The sequence below is a fragment of the Microcaecilia unicolor genome, chromosome 7, assembly GCF_901765095.1.
Source record: "Microcaecilia unicolor chromosome 7, aMicUni1.1, whole genome shotgun sequence".
NCBI classification, from domain to species: domain Eukaryota; kingdom Metazoa; phylum Chordata; class Amphibia; order Gymnophiona; family Siphonopidae; genus Microcaecilia; species Microcaecilia unicolor.
The window spans coordinates 52,372,450-52,388,807 of record NC_044037.1 but is presented as its reverse complement, the minus strand read 5'-3'; the positions used below and the strand labels follow the sequence as shown (position 1 = coordinate 52,388,807).

The 16,358-nt window shown below is 44.4% G+C and overlaps 1 protein-coding gene across 2 annotated transcripts in view; it reads left to right on the top strand.

Annotated features, from left to right (window-relative positions):
- The first annotated feature begins 466 nt into the window (after positions 1–466).
- LOC115473827 (fibronectin type-III domain-containing protein 3A-like) overlaps positions 467–16,358 on the top strand; it is a 175,980-nt gene continuing 160,088 nt past the window's right edge. Inside the window, exon 1 of one of the 2 annotated variants that reach the window (XM_030208946.1) lies at positions 467–550. The gene's annotated coding sequence lies outside the window, so the exon portion shown is untranslated. Of the gene's footprint in view, positions 551–684; positions 714–16,358 lie in introns of those variants that run through there. The other variant, XM_030208948.1, reaches the window with a different exon arrangement.

The following is a 16,358-nucleotide window of genomic DNA, read 5'->3' as shown; positions in this document are numbered from 1 at the left end:
ACTCCAACCAGAGTTACACCTAATCACACTGACCACCCTTCAACATCTTCAGTCCTTCTGTGACTGTTCTCTTGTACTTGACTGCTTAAATATTTTAAATTTAAATGCTTTACTTTTTGTCTATTAGATTGTAAGCTCTTTGAGCAGGGACTGTCTTTCTTCTGTGTTTGTACAGCGCTGCGTACACTTTGTAGCGCTCTAGAAATGTTAAATAGTAGTAAAGTAGTAGTAGTAGTACTACTACTAGATACGGCTGCGCGGAGAAGGGGAAACAGATAGACATATCTGGCTTCAACGTTGTGACGTAATGCCGGCTTCTGTTTTTCCTCACCCTTCTTGGTGTGAGTGAGCCTTTAGCTCGGGCAAAGAGCAAGTTCTGCCTCCTCTGACGCAATTTTATCAATTCTCCACCATCTTGCCTTACTCTGATCATCTGATGCAGCTTCCTGTTTCCGGCAAGGCGGGACTTAGCAGAGGTTGGTAGAGAAGTTGTTACTGCGGACGGGTACCGGAGAAGAAAAGTTGTGGGACTGGTGGTGGGCGGCCTCAGGTATGAGTTTGATGGTAGGAGGGTGGTTGAGGGGGAGGTGCCGGATCGCGGTCAGGAAGGAGAAGGGGAATCATGCTAGACCGGGGAGAACGGAAGAGATAGCAGACCCCTAGTCCCCCAACGCGTATGAAGGATGGTGCTCGGCGTGTGTCTTAGTATCTCTGTAAGAATCAGTGTTTTACACCGAGATTGTATTGGGACCTGGAGGAGGTTTTATGCACATTGAAGTTCTGTAGTTGAGCACACTGCCCATCGTTTCATTGTCCTGGTACCCGCCCCCCCCCCCCCCCCCCTTAATCCTGCTTTTGGTAGCATAATCATTTTGGATTTTTATGCCCCTGGATTTAAATGAGCACTGCGCAAATGTCGTTTTGAGTCTTTGCACTCAAGTTGTCTAATCACTCTAGTGAACTATTTTATGCATAGAGCTCTGTGCTAATCCGTCTGCACTGTATTACTTTGGCCTCCAAGTTTGTTGTGCTGTAATACCATTGTCATATTTGGTTGATAGAGCCTTGCATCTCCAACAGGCTTCGTGTCGTTGCTGTTGTTGCACATCAGAAAATAAAGTAAAACCTTTTATTTGGTTGGCCTTGGCCATTGGCTGGAAAAATGGGCATCATGGGCCATAGTTTGAGGTTTCTTGCTTGAAATCAAAGTTACAAATTTATTTTTTTTTTCTTGCCTTGTCATAAATTGATTTCTTTACAAGTCATGTTGGACATATATTGTTAGCTTCCTGCCACAGAATATGAGGCTCTATGTTTACATCTGTTGTATTGTATAAGGGGCCTAGTACTTGGCATTTTTTTTTTACTTTTTGTCACAAACGTAGATGTTTAGTCAGAGAAGAAAAGGAGAGACCACTATTTCAACTTTGTTGTTAAAGTAGCAGTGTGAGCAAAAGATCTGCTTCTGGTACAAACTTAACCTTAGTAGCAAACTACTATTAATCTGCAATGTTTTAGTGTGTGTTATATTTTTTATACAGTGAGGTTCACTTATTAGTGTTTGCTAGTAATCCTAACTGTTAGGGGCTCCATTTTATTCCTATGGGCCCTGCAGCAGATAACATACATTGATCATAGTTTGACTATGCTTGGCTTTATTGATTGTCTTCTGTTGTATTTCCTGGATATATGAGGGTCATAATCGAACAGCACCGGCCATCTTCGAGGCCGGCTCCGTGAAGAGGCGGGGCCAAGCGTATTTTCGAAATACGCTTGGCGCCGGCCAAATCACTCGCCGGGTTTTAGAGCAGGATGAGATGGCTGGCTTCGATTTTCAGCCATAATGGAAACCAGACCCGGCCATCTCAAACCCAGCCAAATGCAAGGCATTTGGGCATGGGAGGAGCCAGCATTTGTAGTGCACTGACCCCCCTGACATGCCAGGACACCAACCAGGCACCCTGGGAGGCACTTCTAAAAAATTTAAAAAATAACACAATTAGCTTCCAGGTAGTGCATAGCACCCTTCCCTTGGTTGCTGAGACTCCCCCAATTCCCCCCAAAACCCACTCCACACAACTCTATACCATTACCATAGCCCTAAGGGGTGAAGGGGGGCACCTACATGTGGGTACAGTGGGTTTTGAGGTTTTTTGGAGGGCTCACATTTACCACCACAAGTGTAACAGGTAGGGGGGGGGGTGGGCCTGGGTCCACCTGTCTACAGTGCACTGCACCCACTACAAACTGCTCCAGGGACCTGCCTACTGCTGTCAGGGAGCTGGGTATGACATTTGAGGCTGGCATACAGGCTGGCAAAAAATGTTTTTTTTTTTTTTTTTTGTGTGTGTGGGAGGGGGTTGGTGACCACTGGGGGAGTAAGGGGAGGTCATCCCCGCTTCCCTCCGGTGGTCATCTGGTGGGTTCGGGCACTTTTTTGGGACTTGGTCCTAAAAATAAATGGACCAAGTCTGGCCGGCGAAATGCTCGTTCGAGCTGGCCTTTTTTTCCCATTATAAGGGGAAGCCGGCCATCTTGTAACCACGCCCCGCCCCCCTTCCCGCCTTCGCTACCCTCCCAACACACCCCCTTGAAGGTTGGCTGGCGCCGCAACGAAAAAGCAATTGGGGCTGGCCAAAATCGGCTTTCGATAATACCGATTTGGCCGGAATTAAGAGATAGCCGGTGATCTCCCGATTTGTGTCGGAAGATCGCCGGCGATCCCTTTTGAAAATAAGCCTGATATTGGTCTAGTCTTTTGTTAATGGAATCCGCCCTGAACTGTGAAGGTAGTGGCAGAATAGAAGACCAGGTATAATATGAAGATAAAAGACCCCATTAGTTTGTAAGTCCTTTGAGGATAGAGAAAATAGCTAACATATCTAAAATGCACTTGCCTTTGAGCTATCAATAAAAAGGTGAGAGTTAAATCCAAATAAACCATCTTCTGTACTGCAACACTTTAAATACATATGGTATCTCTTCAAATTAAACTGAAAAAAAAAATCTTTTTCTGAACGCTCTCCCATTATTACATATCTAAGAGACCCTCTAACTGCGTTAGGCATTAATGTGTGCCTAATGCAGCTTAAAATGGCACACTGCAGGACATGCTCAGGTGTTCTTCAGTAACTGCCACTTCCAAATGTGTGCACACTAAAACAAATAAATGTGTGTTTGTGTGTATATGTATATATATATATATATTTTAGGGGATGTGTCAGGGGGCACGAGAGGGAGTTCCTGTGCTAAACAATACATTTACATTAGCAGGCACTAATTGGTTAGCACAGAAATAACATGTGAGCCCATACTGCCTACAGAAAGGGTGGTAAGTGCTCACATGGTAATTTTAGAAAATGGATACCCGCTAATGGCAACATTAGCGTATAAAAATATGGAACTGCAAGTTACCTTCCACACGTGTTGAAAGAATACCTTACTCGATAATCTAGTTTTTTTTTGTTTAAGGAGGAAAAGGTCTCAAAAAACCTAGATGCTGAGACACATTGGTAAGTCATAAGGCACACTGTAGGATGAGCTCATCATAGACCTAAAAAACCTCCTGTTGTACTCAGATTATGGTAACATTATATGCATAACAAAAATTATGTGACTTAGCTTTAACTTGTACTTGTCAAACGTTTCTTCAAGTGACTCCTGACAGGGACCCATTTCGCTCCACCAGCTTTTTCAAAGGAGGAATCAAGACGTTCCTGAAAAAAACAAAAACTAAGTCAAAGGTCTTTCAACGTAAACCAAATTCGTCAGCTTGACCTCACCACTCTTACTTATCAGTCTCGTTTCTTATTCCTACAGCGGGACCAACAAGTTTATGTTGAAAGACCTTTGACTTAGTTTTTGTCTTTTTCAGAAACGTCTTGATTCCTCCCTTGAAAAAGCTGGTGGAGCGAAACGGATCCCCGTCAGGAGTCACTTGAAGAGACGTTTGACAAAAAGAGAGAAGAAAGACTTTAGGAGAATTGGAGGTATTATATTGTGAAGAATTGAGTTGGTAATATCTCAATTTTGTGTGCTTCTCCATATGTTTGTATTATGTAGTTTGAAAAGCATTAATGCCAAAGTGGAGGTACTTCTTGGAAACTTGAAGCAATCTTACTTTCTTTGGGGTCTGATTACTAAGCTGCAGTAAGTGCTAGCGTGTGCTTACCTCAACTTAAAATGGCTTACCGTAGGACACGCTTAGGCATCCTGCAGTAATTTTTGGATCTGCTTGTGCAAACCAAGCCCTAAAAAATATTTTTTAGCAGACAGGGGGCATGTCTGAGGGACAGAGTGGGCATTTCTGCGCTAATCAATGCATCTACATTTCCATATGCTGATTAGCACAGGGATTAGTGTGTGAGCCCTTACTGCCTACAAAATAAGGGCCTCTTTTTTTTTTTATCCAACTGCGCTAGCTGTCCCTGGTGCTGCAATACTGCTCATGTTCTATTATTTTTTTTAATGGTCGTGTGCTATCAGCAAGATTAGCGCATGACAATTAATACAAAATATAGAAAATTGGCCATTTTCCAGCTGTGGTAAAAATGCCTTTAGCTTGCAGGAAAGACTCGCATAAGGGCACGCTAAGGCCATTTTTTTAACCACAACTCAGTAAAAGGGCTCCTTACTTTATTTTTAAACTTGTCCATTTTGTTCCAAGGATTAGTGCTCCATCCAAGACAAATTGGCTTCCGCACATCACACCGTACAGAAACTCTATTTGCTGCCTTCTTTAAAAAGTTAGTATTTCATTGGATCAAAAGTCCTCTGTGGTTCTTGTATCTTTGGATCTGTTGTCGACTTTCGACATAATAGACCATGATGTTCTGGGTCATTTTGCTTCCCTGAGTATTTCAAGTACGGTTTTAGCCTGGTTTACTTCCTATCTACACCAGTGTTCTTTCCAACTTGTTTCTTGTCACCTGTCTTCTGATGTATACCCCTGCACCTCAGTTGTGCCTCAAGGTTCTGTCCTTGCCCCAGTCTTATTCAGTCTTTTTTTTCTTTTGCCTCTTATCCTACTTATTCAATCTTCTGGCTGCAGTCCGTATTGTTATGCGGATGACATCCAAATTCTACATTCCTATGCTTCAGATTCCAAAGATTCCTCCTCCTTGAACTCTTGCCTTGAGGAGTAGCTACCTGACTTGACAAGTAAAAGCTATCACTGAACAATTCAAAAACTGAAGTACTACACTTTCCTAACCCCTACTGTGCTGTCCCGCACCCCCTATTCTTTGAGGTCACACATGGATATTTACTGATAAGGTTCGTGTATTGGAGGTAATTTTTGACCCAACTCTTTCTTTCAAACACCATATTAATAAAATCATTCAATTATCCTTCTTTGCTTTATAACATATCCAGTTGGTTAGGACTTACTTCCCCACCTCATGTATCTGTATTCTTTTACTTTCACTCGTTATTAGCCATCTAGATTACTGTAACTCCTTCCTTGCTGGTTTACTTCTATCCTCATTAAAACATTTTCAACTTATACAATCTACTGTAGTGAAACTTTTACATATCACTTGGAAATTTGATCACGTTCACCCCCCCCTCCCCGCGCAAGTTAGAACATCGGGTTCCCGTTTCTTTCCGGATTACTTACAAGCTGCTACTTCTGGTATATAAAGGTTTTCTTCCTTCAGCCCTAGAGTATATCTCAAGATACTCCTACCATATTCCCTCCGCTCGCTTCACTCTTCTCAGCAGCACCTTCTTCACCTTCCCCCACCCTCTGTGATACACTTGGACACTACTTGAGTTACTTCCTTTGCTTACATTGACCCACAACTCTGGAATGCGCTGCCTCTCAACCTTAAACTTGAGCCCTCCTATCCCGCCTTCTAAAATCCTAGTTTTGTAGTTAAGCTTTCTCTCCATGACTTTTCTTCTGCTCTTTGTCCATGTTTTTATTTACCCTTTAATTTAGTGCTCTTCTTAACTTTTATTGTGAACTGCCTAGATGCCACCTGGCAACCGGCAGTATATCAAATGGAATAAAATAAATAAACAAGTGCACCTCTCCGATATGGATTCAGTACTGTTGTGACAAGTTTTCCTTTTTCTCTGCAGAGTGACTGAAACTGCTGATAGCTAGCAACTTGGCAAGGGCCGTATGTAATAAAAGTCTTGTAGTGTTGCCTGGCATACCTGTATGTGATAAACTACAAATGGTCCTTTTCATAAGTGACTAACTTAAAACTAGAGTTAGTAACATGCGCTAACATATCAAACATGTTACTGCTATTAACATAAGGTTTTACTGCAGGTCCCATTTTATATAAAAGACCAGGTTGCTAATGACGCATTTTAATAACTCTAGCTGTTAATATTCTATTGAGGCACATTTACACAGTTTAATTCTCAATGCAGTATTAAACACTAGTAAAAAAGGCCCGTTTCTGGATCGAATGAAACGGGCGCTAGCAAGGTTTTCCTGGGAGTGTGTATGTTTGAGTGAGCGAGCCAGAGTGAATGTGCGGTTGTGTCACAGAGTGAGACTGTCTGTGTGATAGTGTGTGTGTGAGAATGAGAGTGTGTGACAGGGCCCCCTCCCCTGTTCCTAATGCCCCTCACCCCGTTCCCTCCCCTCTTTTTCCTCCTCCTTCCCACACTTTGGGTTCCTTAAGGCTTTCAAAAGTCTATGTACCCCCGTGGCCCTAACGCCCAGTATCCGGATACCCCACCGCTTTCCTCCTCACCCCTCCCCCAAGATGTAATACTTTCACGTCCTTCATTTTTTTAAAAAAAGTGTCCTATCTACCCTGTGTACAAATGCCTGGCATTCAGATTGTGTTCCTCTCGTAAATTTTCATTTCTTTCATTCATTCAGAACTTGCCCTCCCTCCTGAACACTTTTGGTTCCTTCAGTCTTTTAAAACTCTCCTATGTACCCTGTGTGCTAATGGCCAGCATTGAGATTGTTTTCCTGTCCCAAATTTGCATGTCTTTCAGTCATTCACAACTCCCCCCCCCCCCTTCTCCAGTTTAACACTTTCATTTCCTTCAGTCTTTTAAAACTCTCCTATCTACCCTGTGTCCTAATGGCCAGCATTCAGATTGTTTTCCTTTCCCAAATGTTCATGTCTTTCAGTCTTTCAGAACTCCCCCCCTCCCCCCATTTAACACTTTCGGTTCCTTCAGTCTTTTAAAACTGTCCTATCAACCCTGTGTCCTAATGGCCAGCACTCAGATTGTTTTGCTTTGCCAAATTGTCTGTCACTGATGTCACTGAGGTCAGTGCATGCCTGCCTAGCAGACCACTTCCGGCAGGCACGGTCCCAAGCACATCCTGTTGGAGGTGAGAATTATGATAATTAGTCATTTTGAGAACTACGTCAGCTTATGCTGATAGAGTGCAGTACTTACACTACTCGTGTTCATTATATATTAAACGTTTTTTGGGACAGAAGATGTTTGTTTATTTATTAGGATTTCTTTACCGCCTTTTTGAAGGAATTCCCTCAAAGTGGTGTACAGCAAGAATAAATCAAACATAAGCACTAGACAATTACAGGAGCTTGGAAAAGAGAGGGGGATATGATTGAGGCCTACAGATTCCTGAGTGGTGTGGAGCAGGTGGAGGTGAATCAAAATTTTTTTTGTTTTCTTTTTTCACTCTTTCAAAAAGTACAAAGATGAGGGGACACTCGCATGGAAGTAATTTTAAAACAAATAGAAGGAAATATTTTTTCACTCAAAGAACAGTTAAGCTCTGGAACTCGTTGCTGGAGGATGCGGTAATGGCGGTTAGCATATCTGGGTTTAAAAAAGGTTCGGACAAATTCCTGGAGGAAAAGTCCATAGTTTGTTAGTGAGATGTTAGTGAGATGGACATGGGGGAAGCCACTTCTTGCCCTGGGATTGGTAGCATTGAATGTTGTTACTAATTGGGTTTCTGCCAGGTACTTGTGACTTGGATTGGCCACTGCTGGAAGCAGGATACTGGGCTAGATGGACCGTTGGTCTGACCTAATATAGCTATTCATATGCTCTTAATATTCAAATAGCAATACAAAGTATGGCATACTATACTGCGTACATTGATATAATGTCTATACTTAGGAAGAAAAGCAGGAGGGGGATATAGGATAGATCTTTGGAGACCTCCATGGTATAAACACACGAGACAGGCATGTTCAGTTAAAAGAAAGTTCTGGAACAGGTGGGCCAGAGGATAAAGGTGAAAAGGGGTAGATGTAAGAGTAATCAAAGAAAATATCTTTGTATGGAAAAGGTGGTAGATGCATGGAACAGCTGCCCAATAAATATGCTGGCGATGAGGACAGTATCTAAATTCGAGAACGCATGAGACACACATGGAAAATTTTTGAAGACAAGAAATTTTCCAAACGTCTATACCGCTTAAAACTAAGTGGTTTACAAAATACAGACAAAATATACATTAAATACAAATTACAAATAAACATAAAAATACAAATAGCCCCCCCCCCTGAAAAAAGTAAACAAACACACTGTCTGCTAATAATACAACATACTGTTACAGCCACTTTATTTTCCATTGATGTTACAATCTAGATTTACAGAAATTGTAGCGCTGGTATGGGATCTGCTGTCATTTTCTCTGTTTCTTCTAAAATGTTTGTAGTTGTAGAAGATTATATACTGTATCCATAACCAATGACATAGCTCTGCAACTGTAAGAAGCCTTACATGTAGCAGGATGTAAATAAGCGTTCCCCTCCCCATCCCCCCAAAATGACTATTGTAAATAGTGGACACTCTTTCCTGAAGTGTACACTTCTGAAGTAAAATAATTAAAAAAAGAACTCGTAAACATGGAAAACTAGTCAAAAATGTTTAGTCTGCATCCCCTAATGCTTACTGCAGTGGTAATAATGAAAATAGAATCAGAGAGATGGAATAACTTCTTAGGGCTCCTTTTATTAAGTTGTGCTAATGATTGGCTCGTGCTAAATGCTAAGAAATGCATTTTATTCCTATGGGTTTCTTAGCATTTAGCACGTGCTAATCATTAGCATACCTTAGTAAAAGGAGCCCTAATGAACTTAGAGGGGCTACTCATTTGTTAGGGTTCAGGAAATTATTGCAAACTTACTTAATCCTCTCCTGCTCCCCAGGAATGTGTGTAATATATATAAAATATAATTATACACACACGTGTGTGTGTATGTTGGCAAAAATGAGCAGAAAAAAACTGGAAATTTTCTGTGTGTGTGTGGGTTTTTTTTTTTGTGCTGTCAATTTTTTTTTAGTTATTGGTACCAATACAACAATGTAAGCTTTGATTCCCCTGTTTTCTGAAGTTTTGTTTTTGTTATTGTTTTTGTAGAGTGAACATTCTTTTGCCTGATCGTGTGTTAATGTCATGTCAGGAAAGACTGCACACTCTTATACAAAAAGAGTAACAAAACTTAAGAGCGCAGGGGAATCAAAGCTTACGTTGTAGTATTGGTACCAATAACTAATATACCCCCCTCCCCCGTTTACTAAGCCGTGCTACCGTGTTTCCCCAAAAATAAGACACTGTCTTATATTAATTTTTGCCCCCAAAAATGCGCTAGGTCCTACTTTCAGGGGCTGTCTTATTTTTCGGGGAAACATCAGGGTTGGATCAGGGTTGGCCCGCCCGCTCTCCGTCGCTCCCGGAACTAACCTTAAACACTTCCTTTCACCTTTGCAGCAAGCAGCAGTAGGGCAGGCCACTCCTTCCTTCCAAGTCCCGCCCTCACCTGACGTAACGTCCGTGAGGGCGGGGCACGGAAGGAAGGAAAGATCTGCACTGCTGCTGCTTGCTGCGAAGGTGAAAGGAGGCGTTTAAGGTTAGTTCCGGGAGCGATGGGGGGGGGGGGGGGGGGGGGGGGGGGGGGCGGCCTTGTCCGGCTCTCGGCGGCCCTGCTTTCAAACAAAAATTTGCTAGGTCTTACTTTCGGGGGAGGTCTTATATCTAGCAATTCAGGAAAACCTCTACAAGGTCTTATTTTCGGAGGATGTCTTACTTTCAGGGAAACAGGGTAGTACTGACATAGCCCATTCACTTTGAATAGGCTGTGTCGGTATTGCCGTGCAGCTTAGTAAATGGGAGGGATAGTTTTCCAGATATCATTATTGATTTATTAGCACTTCATCTGTATTCACAAGTGTACATGTAGTATCCCATACTCTTTTTATTTAGAGCAGACCTCGACAACTTTTCACTGAATCTAGTAGCCAGCCCCAAAGTTAGGAGCTTGCGGTTGAAACCTTCTCCTCTCCTCAACCATCACCCAATCCCTCTTTCTCTTTCATATAACCCCTAGCCTTTATAAAATCTCTTTCTGTCATAACTCCCCTTCTCTCCAGCCTTCATGCAGTCTCTCTGTCTCTCTCTCATAACTCTCTCCCCTCTAGCTTTCATGCAGACTCTCCTCTCTCTCAGCTCCCTTCCCAGCTTTCATGTAGTCTGTCTCTCATAACTCCCCACCCCCCCAACCTTCATGCAGTCTCTCTCTGTTGCATCTTGCATTGATTTGCTTCACCATACTACTTTTCTACTTGCCTCACTGTTGTAAGCTTGAGCCACACAAGGTCAGGAAGCTTGGGTACTCACATGGTTTCCAGCCCAGTGTGAATGTCTTTGTACATGGATTGTTGGTGCTCCTTCCACAACCATTGTACTGAGGAATGGGCAATGATAATGAGATGATAGGGAAGGCTATGGTGACAGTTTAGTGCCACCCAGCCAAAAAAAACCCCTCTCTGTTGTGCCAACCCCTGCCACGTATTGCGCTTTCTGGGAGGAGAAGGGGGAATGAAACTTGTAATATTACTGTCCTTATTGTTACAAAATTATTTCTTTATTTTTACATTTTGATTGTAAATATTTTTGTAAATATACTATAGATGGGTATATAACTCTGTTGGCTTTATCTTTTAAGATCACATCATTCAGTGGTTTTTCTGTGAATCTGCCAAACGGATTTTGAGTTTGAGTGCCTATTTAATTCAGCTGTTTTACCTAAAGTGGTTTCCAGAGTAGTTAAACAGTATTTGTTTCTTTATCCATTTAAGTGTTTTTTTTTCTAATGTGTGTGTTCATATAGGTAGTAAACACTTGTCTTCTACTTTAAAGAACAGTATCTTTTCATAAGCTAAGATCATTTTATTTTATATTTAGTTAATAACATTTGCAAGCTATTCAGCCTCACTTGTATGTGTGTGTATAGTATAAGAAAAGGAAGTTGTATATATGAACTGCTTGTAGTAAATCCAGATACAACCCCCCCCCCCCCCCCAAGACACCTTTAACTCAGAAGGCAGGAATGATCTTTCAAAATGGTGGTGCCTGAACCCTTGCAGTGCATCCTGAGCCACACCACAAACAGCGAGTGTGCTAAATAAGGGAATTTTTGCTTTATTTGGCAGACCCCACCCTGACTCTGCCAAAAAAAAAAATCAAAAACTCCCTTATTTGGTAGACTGACTCCACATGGTGAAAAATTAATTTTGGCATTAACAGCTAACTTCAAAGCTATACTGACAGCGCACATTAACGGTTACTGCAGCTTAGTACACTTTACAACCTCCAATTGTACAAAAAAAAGAGGGGGGAGGAATTTGAAAAAGTCTTACATGGGCGGGGGGTGGGGGGTGGGGGAGAAAGCGTTCGGCTGTAGTCATTAATCTCCATCCAAGAAGTAACCAAAGCCATACAACTCTCAGAAACTTTACCTTTTTAGAAAAAAAAAAATCACTCTTTTGAAACTAACATCTGGCAGCTAACTGAATCATGCAACAAAATGGCTCATGGTTAAAAAAAAAATAAAAGAAACCTTGTGCATTCACATGAAACATACACTCTTCCTACCCCTTTTTACAGGGGTCACCAGCAGCAACATGAATAAAATAAGCTTACAGCTCCTTTAGCTCTACCTATGAGAGAAAAAGGTTTATTCTTTTATAATTGCTAATTGTGTTTGGGGGACCACTAGAGACTTTTTGGAGGTGTAGGTGAGGGGAAGGGATTGGGAGTTATCTGTAGGGTCAGGGGTCGAGAGTCTGGGGGGGGGGGGGGGGGTTCAGTAATCTGAGGTGAAGTGCTGCATTTCACCTCAAATCACTGAAGCCAAGTTGCAGGTCCTTTACGTCTGCTATGATTTGGCATTAAAGTCCCAGCATTTTGCTCAGGCTTTCATTGTTTAGTACACCTCTCTGCATCTGTAAATTAACCTTATGACCATGATTTTAAATATGCTGTGCGCTCAAGGCTTTGCATAGGCTTGTGTGCTAAAACCATACTAACCCTGCGCAAGGCCTGAGTCCACTTTAGTGCATCAGCCCCACTGTGAAGTAATTGAAAATCCTTTCCACCGTTTAGTAAATAACCTCTATTGGTGATAATAGATTCTGCGCTTACATTGGAACCTTAGGTGACCAGGGTTTCAAAGAAAACGGTTACTAAATTGAGGATGGTTAAACAGTTTCATCCATTTTTGAAATGGAGTAATTTTAGAACAGTACACAATTATAATTTTGATTGTACATTAACTGTTTATAGAGCGGATAATGTAGTTCAGTTGAAACCGTCTAGAGGATATTCTCTGTTATCTGTATGGAATACTAGGAATGCTTGCAAACAAAGTACAGGCTTTTCATTTATTGAGGCTGATGTGGTAAGCTTGTGCATGGGTTTATCATTCAGATTGATGCTAGATATCTACACAGCAGGATTCGGCTATCCGGGCTCCAAATGGTGGAACTAAATTCCAAAAGCCATAAGAAGTATAACTATCTTCAGAAAAGAACTGGAAACATACCTCTTCAAAAAATTCTATATCTAACCACAAAGGCTTACAAATGATCTCTTTAAGTCACAGCTGTAAAATATTACTGTAATTTCACTGTAAACTGTAAGCCACTTTGAACCGAAACTTGTTTTTGGATAACAGTGGGATACAAGAATTTATAAATAAGGCGGTGCAAGCTTCAGAATCAGGTCCGTCTGCTCCTGCGGATGCCTCGCCTGCGAGCTTGGGACTTTGTCCAGTTGCTGGGGTCGATGTCGGCCACTTTGGAGGTGGCGCCATGGGCGAGAGTGCACTTGAGACGTCTGAAGATTGCCCTGCTTCAACAATGGTCTCCAGTGACCCAGGATTATCAACGCAGACTAACGTGGCTCCCTGCAGCCTGGCTCAGTATGGAGTGGTACGCAGACCTCCGGTGGATACTGGTGGAGGCCCCTCTTCCTTTGCCTCTGGTACCAAACCTGTTGATGCAGGGTCCGGTGACCATGGAGGATCCCCCTACTGCTTTGGTCTTATGGCATGGCTCTTGAGAGGGTGCAATTGAGAGACAAAGGCTATTCTATCAAAGTCATCTCCACTTTCTTGCAGGCCCGCAAGCAGTCCACTTCCATTGCTTATGCTCGGGTCTGGCGCCAGTTTGAGGTGTGGTGTGTTTCAAGGGCGATCACACCCACGAGGGCTACAGTCTCACTGATACTGGAGTTTTTGCAGGATGGTTTACAAAAAGGCTTGGCCTACAATTCCCTGGCATGCTTTTGAGGGAAGGTCTCTGGCCTTTCACTGGCCGCTCATCCGGACATTGCCCGATTTCTAAGAGGGGCACTTCGGTTCCGCCCGCCAGTGCGGCTGCTGTGTCCGGCTTGGAACCTGGGGCTGGTGTTGAAGGCTCTCCAGTGTTCGCCCTTTGAGCCACTGAGGCGAGCTTCAGAGAAGGATATGACTCTAAAGACAGTCTTGTTGGTGGCCATAACCTCGGTGAGACGTGTGTCTGAGCTCCAGGCTGTGTCCTGTCGAGACCCTTTTCTGCAATTCTCAGAGTCCGGAGTAACGGTACGTACTGTGCCTTCCTTCCTGCCTAAGGTGGTTTCAGCGTTTCACCTAAACCTGCCCATTTATCTGCCCTCCTTTACTAGGGTGGAGTTTCCGGAATCTTTTGGGCAGTTACATCTTCTGGATGTTCGCAGGGCTCTCTTGCAGTATCTGCAAATGCCAAATCACTTCAGGACCTCTGATCACCTTTTTGTCTTGTCAGGTCCTCGAAGAGGGTCTCCGGCGTCTAAGGCCACTATAGCCTGTTGGTTCAAGGAAGTCATTTTTTCTGCGTATCTGCTGTCAGGGCAGTCTCCGCTTGACGCATTTAAAGCGCATTCCACGAGATCGATTTCCTCTTCGTGGGCTGAAACAGGAGCACTCTCTCTCTTCAGGAGATCTGTAGTGTGGCTACTTGGGCTTCTAAGCTCTCCTTTGTCCGCCATTACTGGCTGGATGTTGCAGCGAAGCGGGACGCACAGTTTGGAGCGCAAGTGCTTGCTCGGGGAGTGGCATATTCCCACCCTAACTATGGAGTGCTTTTGTACATCCCATCAGTTAATGGATTCATCTGCTGCTGATGACAAGGAAGGGAAAATTAGGTTCTTACCTTGGTAATTTTCTTTCCTTTAGTCACAGCAGATGAATCCATGATCCCTCCCTGTCTGACTCTGTTTTATTTGTTCAGTTGTTTCCTGCAGACATGTTCCCTCATTGGGAGAAGTTGGAAAACAGTCTTCAGGATTTCTGTTCTGTTACAGGAGGTTGAGATCGTCCCTCCTTTGTGTGATTATTGCTCCTGTTCTGGGGCATTCATTCGCTATGAGGAAAGTTCATGTTCCTCAGCAACCCTCCAGACCGGTCAAGACGCTTGGGTTATGCATGCCTACCAGCAGAGGGAGACTGAGAAAACTAACTTCAAACTGAGTACATATAACCTGTGCTAGCCCTCTATCTCCAGTATTTTCTCAGTCTCAGCAGAGGGTAGACATGCAGCTGTGCAGCTTGTCCGGTCTGGCAGGATTTAGGTCCATTTTGTGAGACTAGTTTATTTTCAGTTGTTTCTAAGGAGAAGTTGGTGAAAGATCAGTTGATCCCTGTGCCTGGAACTCTGTGGTGTGCAAGGGGTTGGTAGGTCCGGTGGGGCCTACCATTGTCCCCTCTGGGGTGTCACACCCGGGTGGCCGGGTCCCTCCCCCGACTGGCTCTCCCGTTTTGGGCAGCTTTGTGCCTCGGCTGCAGTGTTAATCCTGCAGCCTTGAGTGCCATTCAGATTATAGCAGCAGGGCTCAAATAAAGTTAAAAAAAAAAAAAAAAAAAAAAAAAAAAAAACACCTCGTGTGGAGAGCTGCAGCAGCTGCACTCCGGGGTTTCCGGAGTTGTTCAGCCGGTCTGGGAGAGCTGGGCCAGTGATTCAGCGCCGGTGAGTGTTATTTCTTGATTTTTACTTCGCCGGTAGTAATCAGCTGTTTAAGAGGCGCGAGTATGTCGGGGAAGTTTCTTCGTTGCCGGCTGTGCGCGCGTCGGGGTGTTGAAGCGGCTGGCGGTCCCTGCCGTTTTTGTGGAGAGCCCAAGGCCTCATCTCCCGCGCCTCCGGTGTTAGCAGCGGAGATTCCTTCTGCGGGAGCGCAGGAGGGTGGTGCGGCTCAGTTTGGCGCTTCAACGGCGGTCCCGATTTTGGCGGGAACCGCCGCCATCTTGGATTCGGGTCTTTTGGGTGCTGAGACGGTCGTGGGACCGCAGCCTTTCCCGATTTCGAGTCCCGCTGGGGGGGAAGCCTCGGGCAGCATGGGGTTCCCTCCAGAGTTTGTTTGGAGTTTGTTTCAGGCTTGGAAGGCGGGCCCATCGGGTGCGGAGTCCCTTAGTCCAAGGTTGGGGGGGGCTACCGCTAAAAGACCGCGAGTGGAGTGCTCTGAAGATGTAGAGGTCTTTTCTCCTCCAGACTCGGAGGGTGATTTTAGCCCCCTGGAAGAGGAAGAGGGGTCGGTGGCAGGGCAGGATGGGGACCTGTCTTTGCCGGGGGAGGACCCCTCGGTGGTTAGAATTTTTCACAAAGAGCCAAGCGTTAGCTGTGGAGGCGGCGGAGTTAATGTTTTGGGCAGAAGCTCATCTGCAGAGCATCTCGGCGGGCCACGTGGCAGGGGTGGACAACGTGAGCGCGGATTTCCTAAGCAGACACACGTTAGACCCCGGAGAGTGGTCCCTCCATCCCTCAGTGTTCAATCGACTGGTGTTGGCATGGGGGCGGCCGGTGCTGGATCTCATGGCATCGGCCGACAACGCTCAGGCCCCTCGCTTCTTCAGTCGTCGAAGAGATCCTCGGGCCGAGGGCATCGACGCGTTAGTGCTCCCGTGGCCGACTCAGCAGTTGCTTTATGTATTTCCGCCATGGCCGCTGGTGGGCCGCGTGGTGCAGCGGATCGGGCACCATGCAGGTCTAGTGGTTCTGATTGCGCCCAATTGGCCTCGACGTCCGTGGTACGGAGACCTGGTTCGGTTATTGGTGCAGGATCCCATTCCGTTGGGCTCCAGGGTGAGATTGGTTCAGGGGCC